This window comes from Oculina patagonica, chromosome 5 (genome assembly GCF_052425735.1).
Source record: "Oculina patagonica isolate OP01 chromosome 5, crgOcupat, whole genome shotgun sequence".
NCBI lineage: Eukaryota > Metazoa > Cnidaria > Anthozoa > Scleractinia > Oculinidae > Oculina > Oculina patagonica.
The window spans coordinates 7838347-7847050 of NC_135762.1; the positions used below are offsets into that span (position 1 = coordinate 7838347).

Genomic DNA, 8704 nt, shown 5'->3' on the forward strand with positions numbered 1-8704 from the left:
AAATCTTCATATAATATATACTCTGCCTCATCCAATAATTTCTAAATAACGATATAAATAACATGTATAATGTGGTTTATAGTTTGCCATAAAGATTCTAAAATTCGATTCGAAAGCATTGACGTCAAGAGGGTGATTTCGAAAATATGTGGTGTGTATCATTTCTCAATATATAGCAAACGAAAAATGCGGTCAAATCTGGTGCTCAATCTCAGAGCTTATAAGACCTACCTGGTCACTATTGAAACAGCCTAGATAACCAACTAGAGCGCGCATTGTAGCTCTGATGTTTTTAGTAGTTTCATAAATTTCTTAAATAAATGTCATTATAAAAATGTAAAGCCTTGTATAATGGGTTTCAATTAAAAAAAAAAAAACTTTTCCTAACAAGGCCTCTAATTTTCTTACCTTACTTCATTGTAATTTCTTTTTCTACTGTTGGGCTAAAACTGGCTTTTCATTTTCCCTTTTATGAAAGACTCGCAATTGAAATATTTCTTTTAAGGATTTTTTATTTTGAATCTTTGTTTTACAAACTAGTTTCTTTCTTTTCTTTTTGTTACTTTTTACTGCATTTTGATTCATCGGATCAATTTAGGTTTCTGGGAAACTGCTCACCTACCCCTCCCCAAACCTAACATTTTGCCCAAAGCGATAAGTAAGGGTTAATGTTAGGTTTGGGGAGGGGTAGGTGAGCAGTTTCCCAGAAACCTAAATTGATCCGATTCATCTATGGAGTTAAACTTCATCGTGTTATCGAATCAAGAACTGTGGCCATATCTTGAAGCTGCAATTCAAGAGGAAGGAAAAAAAATTAGAAAACAACATATATTTTATTGAATAAGAATGAGGCAAAATGGCAATGACAAAGAAGTACTCTACAAAATTAAAGGTCAAATGAACAGAAATTTCAAAATGCCATTTTAATCAACCAAATGCTAAAACTATCCATTACTGAGAAAAATTAAGAAACATTTTTGCTTTCCGAGCCATAAAGCGTGAATAACAGCAAAAAATACGAAGATTTCCGAAGGCTTCACGAAAACGTTTTTGAATGACTGCGCACTAAAATGGAAGGAATGGAACGAGTTTTTGACGTCATAATTGGTGTTTTTGAAGACGACCGCAGACCGATTCCACAGACCGCACTGACGGCAACGTCAACGACAACGTCTGGTAGAAAATGAATTTATATTTTACTTGAGAATCTCGCAACTTTCCGGACGTATTCTGCTTATTTATTGCTTAAAAAAGCTAGCTCCCGCTGAATATTTAAAGAGAGCGTTTTACCCCAAATAGAAAAACCGAATATTAGCCGTCGTGGCTGATAATGTCCAAAATACGCAGAATTTCGTCATTTCATGTTGTTGTTTGGCATAGGACGGCTTTGAAGTGTACCAAGATTCAAAATGCACGTGCATAGTTAAAGCACGTGCAAATAATTCTGCTCATTAACGTAAAATGCTAATGAAAGAACAATAGAGATTCCTGATTTGTTTTCATACCAGCGTGCATTCTACCTATGTCTCACATGATTACGCAAAACGACAGCAAACAAAACTTAAAGCTATTTTTGAGCTTTAGCTATTTTATTTTAAAAAATGTGCGTCTCTGAATAACAACGAACAATCAATCAACTGAAAAACGGCCAAACAGAACGAAATTACTGCTTGAAATTCACTAAACACATTTATTTAAATTCTAACCGTGCGGTCTGCGGAATCGGTCTGCGGTCGTCTTCAAAAACACCAATTATGACGTCACAACTTTTTATTTCCGACAATTTTTCCGAGCGCTCTACGATTATGAAGGGCTAGAAAAAGCATTTTTCAACTTGCAATATCTCTGCGATGCAATGTCCGATTACTTTGAAACTTCGGGATATGTTTATTTGGCTCTTAATAAACACGTGGGCAAAAAATTAAAAAAATCGAAATTTCTGTTCATTTGACCTTTAAGCTGAAAAAATCATCAGCGTCAATAATATACCTGGCAATCAGGAGGTGGGGATCTTTACTGTTCATCCTGTTCATTCTGCTCCCCAAATTCCTGAGTGTCTCCAGTTTCCCCGTATTCCCCTTGTTCATTGTCCCGTCGCATAATTCCTGGTTCTTTACGACGCAGAAAGCCTTTTGCTTCATTCTCACTTAACGGAATGGCGCCTGCAATGTAATTCAACGTGTTATGGTTATGTTACAGGTTATTTTCTTTTGTTAACCTCGGTTATTTTCTCCAACCTAGGTTAAATTTAGGGTTGTTATTAAGGCTATTGAAAATGAACCATCTAAATGCAACGGTCACACGACACATCTTGGGCTGAGGTTTAAAGCAAGCTTTGGCCGGTTCGCATCTGGAGTAAACGGCGGGGTCTATGATCTTATATGTGAGACCCTTACGCCTGACTATGCCATACTGATGAGTCCTGGAGATGTTTCGTGTGACTATTGCATTCAGATGGTTTATTAGGGTTATGGATTGGATTGCAGTTATATATTAAACAAAAAAATAGTGGTTCACCCAACGTTTCCTATGTGGCAAAATTGATAAGTGGTTGGACAGCAAATCTGAAGATTAAGAGATCAAATCCTAGAAGTGCAGGTTAGTAAAAAGGTAAAAAAATAATTAGATGATAGTACTTGGGAGGGGGATAACAGTTGATGATAGAGGAGGGTGAGTAAGGATGGTGATGGGGATTAACCTAGTATTAAAAAAAACTAGGTTAAAAACAAATGAAAGCTAGGCTAAAAAAATACCTACGTTGACAATAAAAATGACCTAAAGCCAATGTTTTGCCTGTAACAGTTACGTGAAAGGAAAAATATATATACTTTGAATGAGTTTATTTCTCCATCGACACTGCCGGACAAATTAAAGTCACAACGCTATGATGGTACTCACTTTTGGAACCAGCATTAGCTGCTTTAGGAGCCACCAAGTGGTTGGTGAAAAGTAAGGCCAGTAGTAAAGTTACCAGGGTGAAGCGAATCGCGAACATCTTCATCGCTTGATTTTCGTTCAAAAGTGGACTCTCGGTGCTTCAAATGTAAGTTCCTAGAAAAGTAAAGGAGATTAAGTTGCCGTTACCGAAAGTGCTACAATTTGCCGGTCAATGCACATGGCTTTTTAGTAGTTTATCTTTCCAATGCGAGCGCCAGAGTAAATTACTCCCTCCCCCCAAGTGAATTTACATACCAAATATAGAACAAGTCTTTTCTGTATGCTGTATCTGTACACTATCACGCATGTTTAAATTAATTACCATTTGTTAGTTTAAATTGTCGAAAATAAATAAATAAATAAATTAATATTTGCATGTATTCACATGCCTACGTGTGTTACCTTTATGTATCTGTATGGAATTGAAGAACGGAATTTTACTAGATCAAACTCAATCGAACTCGATCCGTGGATTGAGTTCGATTGAGCTCTGTAACCGAACTTAATTAAACGTCCGAATTTCAAAACTGGCAACCTGATAAAATGAAACCTCTGTTGGAATGCAAAGACAAGTTTTAATTTTAATAATGCTCACAACAATACAATACAAACAAAGAACAAAAAAAATTTACAAGGGTAATTATATAAATGAAATGAAAAGAAACGCGCTTTACAAAACTCTCCACTGCTTAGCAAAAAAATAAATAAAATAAAATAATAAGCACAGAGGCGATTTAACAGGAAAAAAGGTAGAAATCTATATGGTGGCAGAAAAATACAGGACTGTTACGTTGGTGACATTTTCAAGACAAGTGGGGCTAGAAAACGGAATGCCAGGGGATACAAGGGTTTCTTTGGGTATTTAGCCTTCTTAATGAAATTGTTCAAAAGTTCCCATTCTTGTCTACAGGTAGTCAATCCACTATACTTTAACATATCACAAAATGAATACCAAGAGTCAATCTAAATTTCGAGAAAATCAAGCTTGTTTGAAAACAAAAAAAACAACATCAATCGTTGCTATGGTAACCTGTGTGACAAAGTGACCAGTTAAAAATTAAACTTTGGTCATATTTGATCATTTTGGTGTATTTTTGCAAAAATCGAACATTGGCTTCCTAGATAATTTTCATTTTCAAAACGACCACCCTAGGGTTAAAAAAACTACATCGAGACTCCTTAAACCCATAGCAACAGTACACTCCAGTGAATTTAATATTGTTTGGAATGATTTTGCACTGCGTCAGCCGAGTTGTCATATCGGTCCAGAAGGATTCCGTTTTAGGGCATTTCCAGAAAAGGTGAAGTAGTTTTTCTGGTGCCTCACGGCAGAAGGGGCACTTAGAGTCATCTTTGATTTTTATTTTAAACAAGAAATCGTGTGTTGATATTTTTTTGGTGCAAAAATTTAAATTTACACTCTTTCAGCCTGGTGCTTTTTGTGCATTTCTAAGCTAGCTGGTACGTCTCTTGCCATTTTATGTCTTCAGAATTCGTGAATTCTTGAAGCTCAAGTAATTGGGTTCAATTTTCAAACACAATCGACTTTGATCCACCGGTTTAAGTCCTTCACTTGTGTATAAAAGAAAACATTTATTATCGCGGTACGTAAACTTCTGAGCTTGCAGTTAAACTTGTTGAACAAATTTACGTGAAGCTAGGATTGAAAATAAATTTTATGTCTCTCGCTTGTTGTTGCGGCGCGTACATTTCTGAGTCTTGGAACTTGTCAGGGAAAATGCGCATTGATTTTTTGCTTTCGGTTACGTAAACAATCGGGACTCAGTGTTTTCCACAGTCCACGTGTCTTCCAAAGATCTCGTTTTTTTCCACATTTCGGATCCCGTGTTTTTCAAAGACCCCGGAACGCCGTACCCAGTACCCCAGGACCCCGGCTCAACCACAGGTAACCAAAGCGTACTATGAGAGTTTCTATGGATGTACTATAAGAGCTTGTATGGATTTGAAATAAAGTTGAGAAAAATATCTCTTTTAACCGGTGAAAAGTTATAATGAAACTTTAAACCTTACCTGGTGTCACGTTTTTGTATTTCTAGTGCTTTAGAAAGTCATACGCGCGATTTTCGTCTTAACCGTCTGTTGCGTACTAAAAGAAAGACAAGGTAGGAAAGCAAATTCGAAAGGCGAACGCAGGCCTCTTCAAAAAACTCGCTAAAGAAGCTCAAAACCAGACGTAGCTTGATCTTTTTACTTCACGATCCAAGAGCGATAAATATTCCATCTTTCTGTGTAATTGAATTGCATTCAAGTTGAAGTTTGAAGCTAAAAACTTCATTTGAATTCACAACTTCGGCACCAATCGGTCGCCATTAGGCCGTGAAATACAAATGCGAGCACCTAGCTAACGGTCGAGCCTAGGGCGAGTACAAAATCCACCCCATCCGGGGGAGACAGAGGAGACCTCTTGTAAGCACCATCTCATGCTCACTACAACCACTATAAGTTAATTTTTGTAACGGCGGGTAAACCCAAACGTCAGCAACCCATTCAATCAACATTCAAATCTGTGCACCGTTCCCAACGTTACAAAAATTAACTTATAGTGGCTGTAGTGAGTATGAGATGGTGCTTACAAGAGGTCTCCTCTGTCTCCCCCGGATGGGGTGGATTTTGTACTCGCCCTAGGCTCGACCGTTAGCTAGGTGCTCGCATTTGTATTTCACGGCCTAATGGCGACCGATTTGTGCCGAAGTTGTGAATTCAAATGAAGTTCTTAGCTCCAAACTTCGACTTGAATGTAATTCAATTACACAGAAAGATGGAATATTTATCGCTCTTGGATCGTGAAGTAAAAAGATCAAGCTACGTCTGGTTTTGAGCTTCTTTAGCGAGTTTTTTGAAGAGGCCTGCGTTCGCCTTTCGAATTTGCTTTCCTACCTTGTCTTTCTTTTAGTACGCAACAGACGGTTAAGACGAAAATCGCGCGTATGACTTTCTAAAGCACTAGAAATACAAAAACGTGAAACCAGGTAAGGTTTAAAGTTTCATTATAACTTTTCACCGGTAAAAAAGGATATTTTTCTCAACTTTATTTCAAATCCATACAAGCCTTCTTAGTACATCCATACAAACTCTCATAGTACGCTTTGGTTACCTGTGGCTCAACGTTATCCACCAATCCATTATTTTGTGAAATTCTCGGTTTTTCGCACAAACTAATGCTACTGCCTCGAGCGGCAGGTTACAAGTCTGTATCAACAGAATAAGCGCAAGTTTCTTCCCGAGAAGCCTCTTCGTATTTCCGGAATGTTTTGCTTAAGAGGAAATCCGCCAGGACTTCGAGTAGTTATTGGACAATATTATGTACCAAAACTATTTACACCTGATTGCAAGCTTTTGTGTTACTGCTTCAAATATCTTATCGAAAGAAATCTTTTCTAACAACACCACACATCGAAAACACATTTTGAAGTTCCGCTGAATTCCACTGAATCTCTTAAAAGATGTAAGCTTTTGCCCATAGCTTGTGAACTTTAAATATCATTTTCTCAGACTCTGATAAGAAATTGTTGTACCAGAATTATTTCCACCTTATTGCAAACTTTTTTGTTACTGCTTCAAATATCTTATCAAAAGAAATCTTTTCTAACAACACCACACATCGAAAACACATTTTGAAGTTCCGCTGAATTCCACTGAATCGCTTAAGACGAATTTACAAAATGGCTACACGTGAGATTTTGCCCATACCTTGTGAACTTTGAAATTCATTTTCTCAGACTCTAATAAGAAATTGTTGTTGGTGTTATCACGGATAATTACTTACATCTTTACCTTTTATTAAGGGTAGGAAATAACGCAATAGGATTTAAATTATTCTGGAAATTGATTTTTGTCCAACTTTAATAAATATTACTCGACTTCCTAGTGGATTCCGTCTTAAATAGTTTGCTGATCTCCGTGTATGTTCTTTTTACTTTTACTTGAATTCTCACGTCGAAGTTATTGTCAAAATACTCCATAACGTTACAAGACGCCAATTTCAAATGCAGTTTAGACAATTTGTGCATTAATGGCAAAGCCGAGCGAGCATTTCATTTCGCGCCATTTTTGACAGCTGTCAATCAAGAAGGCCGAACAGAGCAGAAAGCGCTGATGAAGACGGCGAAAAGCTGAAAACTCGAGAAATTTCTCGTTTTGACAGAAATCTTAAAAATGCTCCACCTTATCTGAAAAAAGTTAGCACTTATTTCCGGTTTTACAAACGAAAGCGAAATATATCGACAAAAAAGGAATCGCATTTTTTCGGTTTGCACGTAAATCACAAAACAAGAATATGATTTCTATGGAGTTTTGCAGTTTCTAGTTCCAGGTTTTATTGAAAAGAGGATTTCCGGAAGTGATCACTGATTCTTACAGCACAACAAATGCTCACAGACTTGTTCACAGTGTTCGTGGAATCGTGGTATTGACGTCTTACTTTTTCTGGCCTGTGATTGGTTCAAAAATTTGGTTGCTCACTTACTTTTCTGGGATACTGTCATAATTCGGCGATCATCTTTTACAATCTTTATCTTCTGCCGCATTCACAGTTCGAACTATTTTTACTATACACTTTTTCATCTCCGTCTACAAGTTATTTAATGTAAAATGGAATTGGTTCGCTAGTGAGGGCGTATTGATCTTGATTTGCCGAACAAGTTTTCTCAAGCTTTTTTGTATTGTCGTCGCTAAGCACTTTTCACAACTTCACTTATATGCAATGTACGAATTTCTCTTTAATGCGTTCTGTAAACAGGGTGAAGAAATATTACGGCTTATAGTCGTAATAAACTCACGGCAATACAAGCTTAAGCTTAAACTAAGCTTCTTTTTGGATTACTTGGCTATTGAATTTGCTGGTTCCTCCAACTTCATTTGATAAAAAATCAGGGTGGAGAAAAGTCGCTCTTGATTATTTTGAATGCCTAATGGGAGTTTTATTTGTATTATTTAATTTCTTGTCCAAGATATGACAAAACAAAATTATAATATCCGTTTCAAACCCGAAAATCAGTTTTACTTTTAGGGTCAATAGCCAAAAAAATTATGACTGATCTCAAGGCAATAACGTACAACAACGTTAGCAAAAACGAAAAATCATCGGGTCGACGCAAGTGCCTCGGTCTGCCTCAAAGCGGCTACGGTCCTGACTTTTTCTTGGAAAACTCCCTTATGAATTGGTCAAAAAGCAAATTAAGCTGATTTTTGTTCTAAAAGCGAGAAATTACTTCACGAATCGAGTCTCTGCGATCTTAGCTTGTATTATATTAGCGTTTGTGTGCCAAGAAGTTAAAATAATCTTTTAGCCTAGCTTACACATTTAGATCAATGATCTACAGGACTTGAACTAACCTTGCTTGTGACTCGGTCAGTCTTGGGTACAAAGTTTGCACGTTTGCTGCGGCAGTATTCTGAAAATAATCAATAAACACGGGCATTTAAGTTAGGGTAAGTTTCAGGAAGAATCAGTAACTGAAGTAGCCAATCAAATGCCTGTACGAAGGTCGTAATTGAGTGAGAGCATAGTTTCTAATAATAGTTTCATCAACATCGTCACTTACCCTGACACAAATTCCCATTTAAATAATCGAAAGTTTTTATTGTGTGAGAGCATAGTTTCTAATAATAGTTTCATCAACATCGTCACTTACCCTGACACAAATTCCCATTTAAATAATCGAAAGTTGTTATTGTGTGAGAGCATAGTTTTCAATAGTTTTATCCACATTGTCATGTTAATTTAAAATATTTTATTTTGCTAAGG

At 36.8% G+C, this 8704-nt stretch overlaps 1 long non-coding RNA gene across 2 annotated transcripts; it reads right to left on the reverse strand.

The window, feature by feature from the left end:
• Positions 1 to 508: 508 nt before the first annotated feature.
• LOC144654199 (uncharacterized) lies at positions 509 to 8357 on the reverse strand. 2 transcript variants are annotated; one of them, XR_013570871.1, is made up of 5 exons: positions 8293 to 8357; positions 2899 to 3051; positions 1990 to 2162; positions 724 to 787; positions 509 to 578 (listed from the first exon to the last, which is right to left on the reverse strand). It is a non-coding gene; the product is annotated as an uncharacterized LOC144654199 (long non-coding RNA). The 2 variants fall into 2 exon arrangements; XR_013570870.1 differs by having other exon boundaries at positions 546 to 787.
• Between the last annotated feature and the right edge of the window lie 347 nt (positions 8358 to 8704).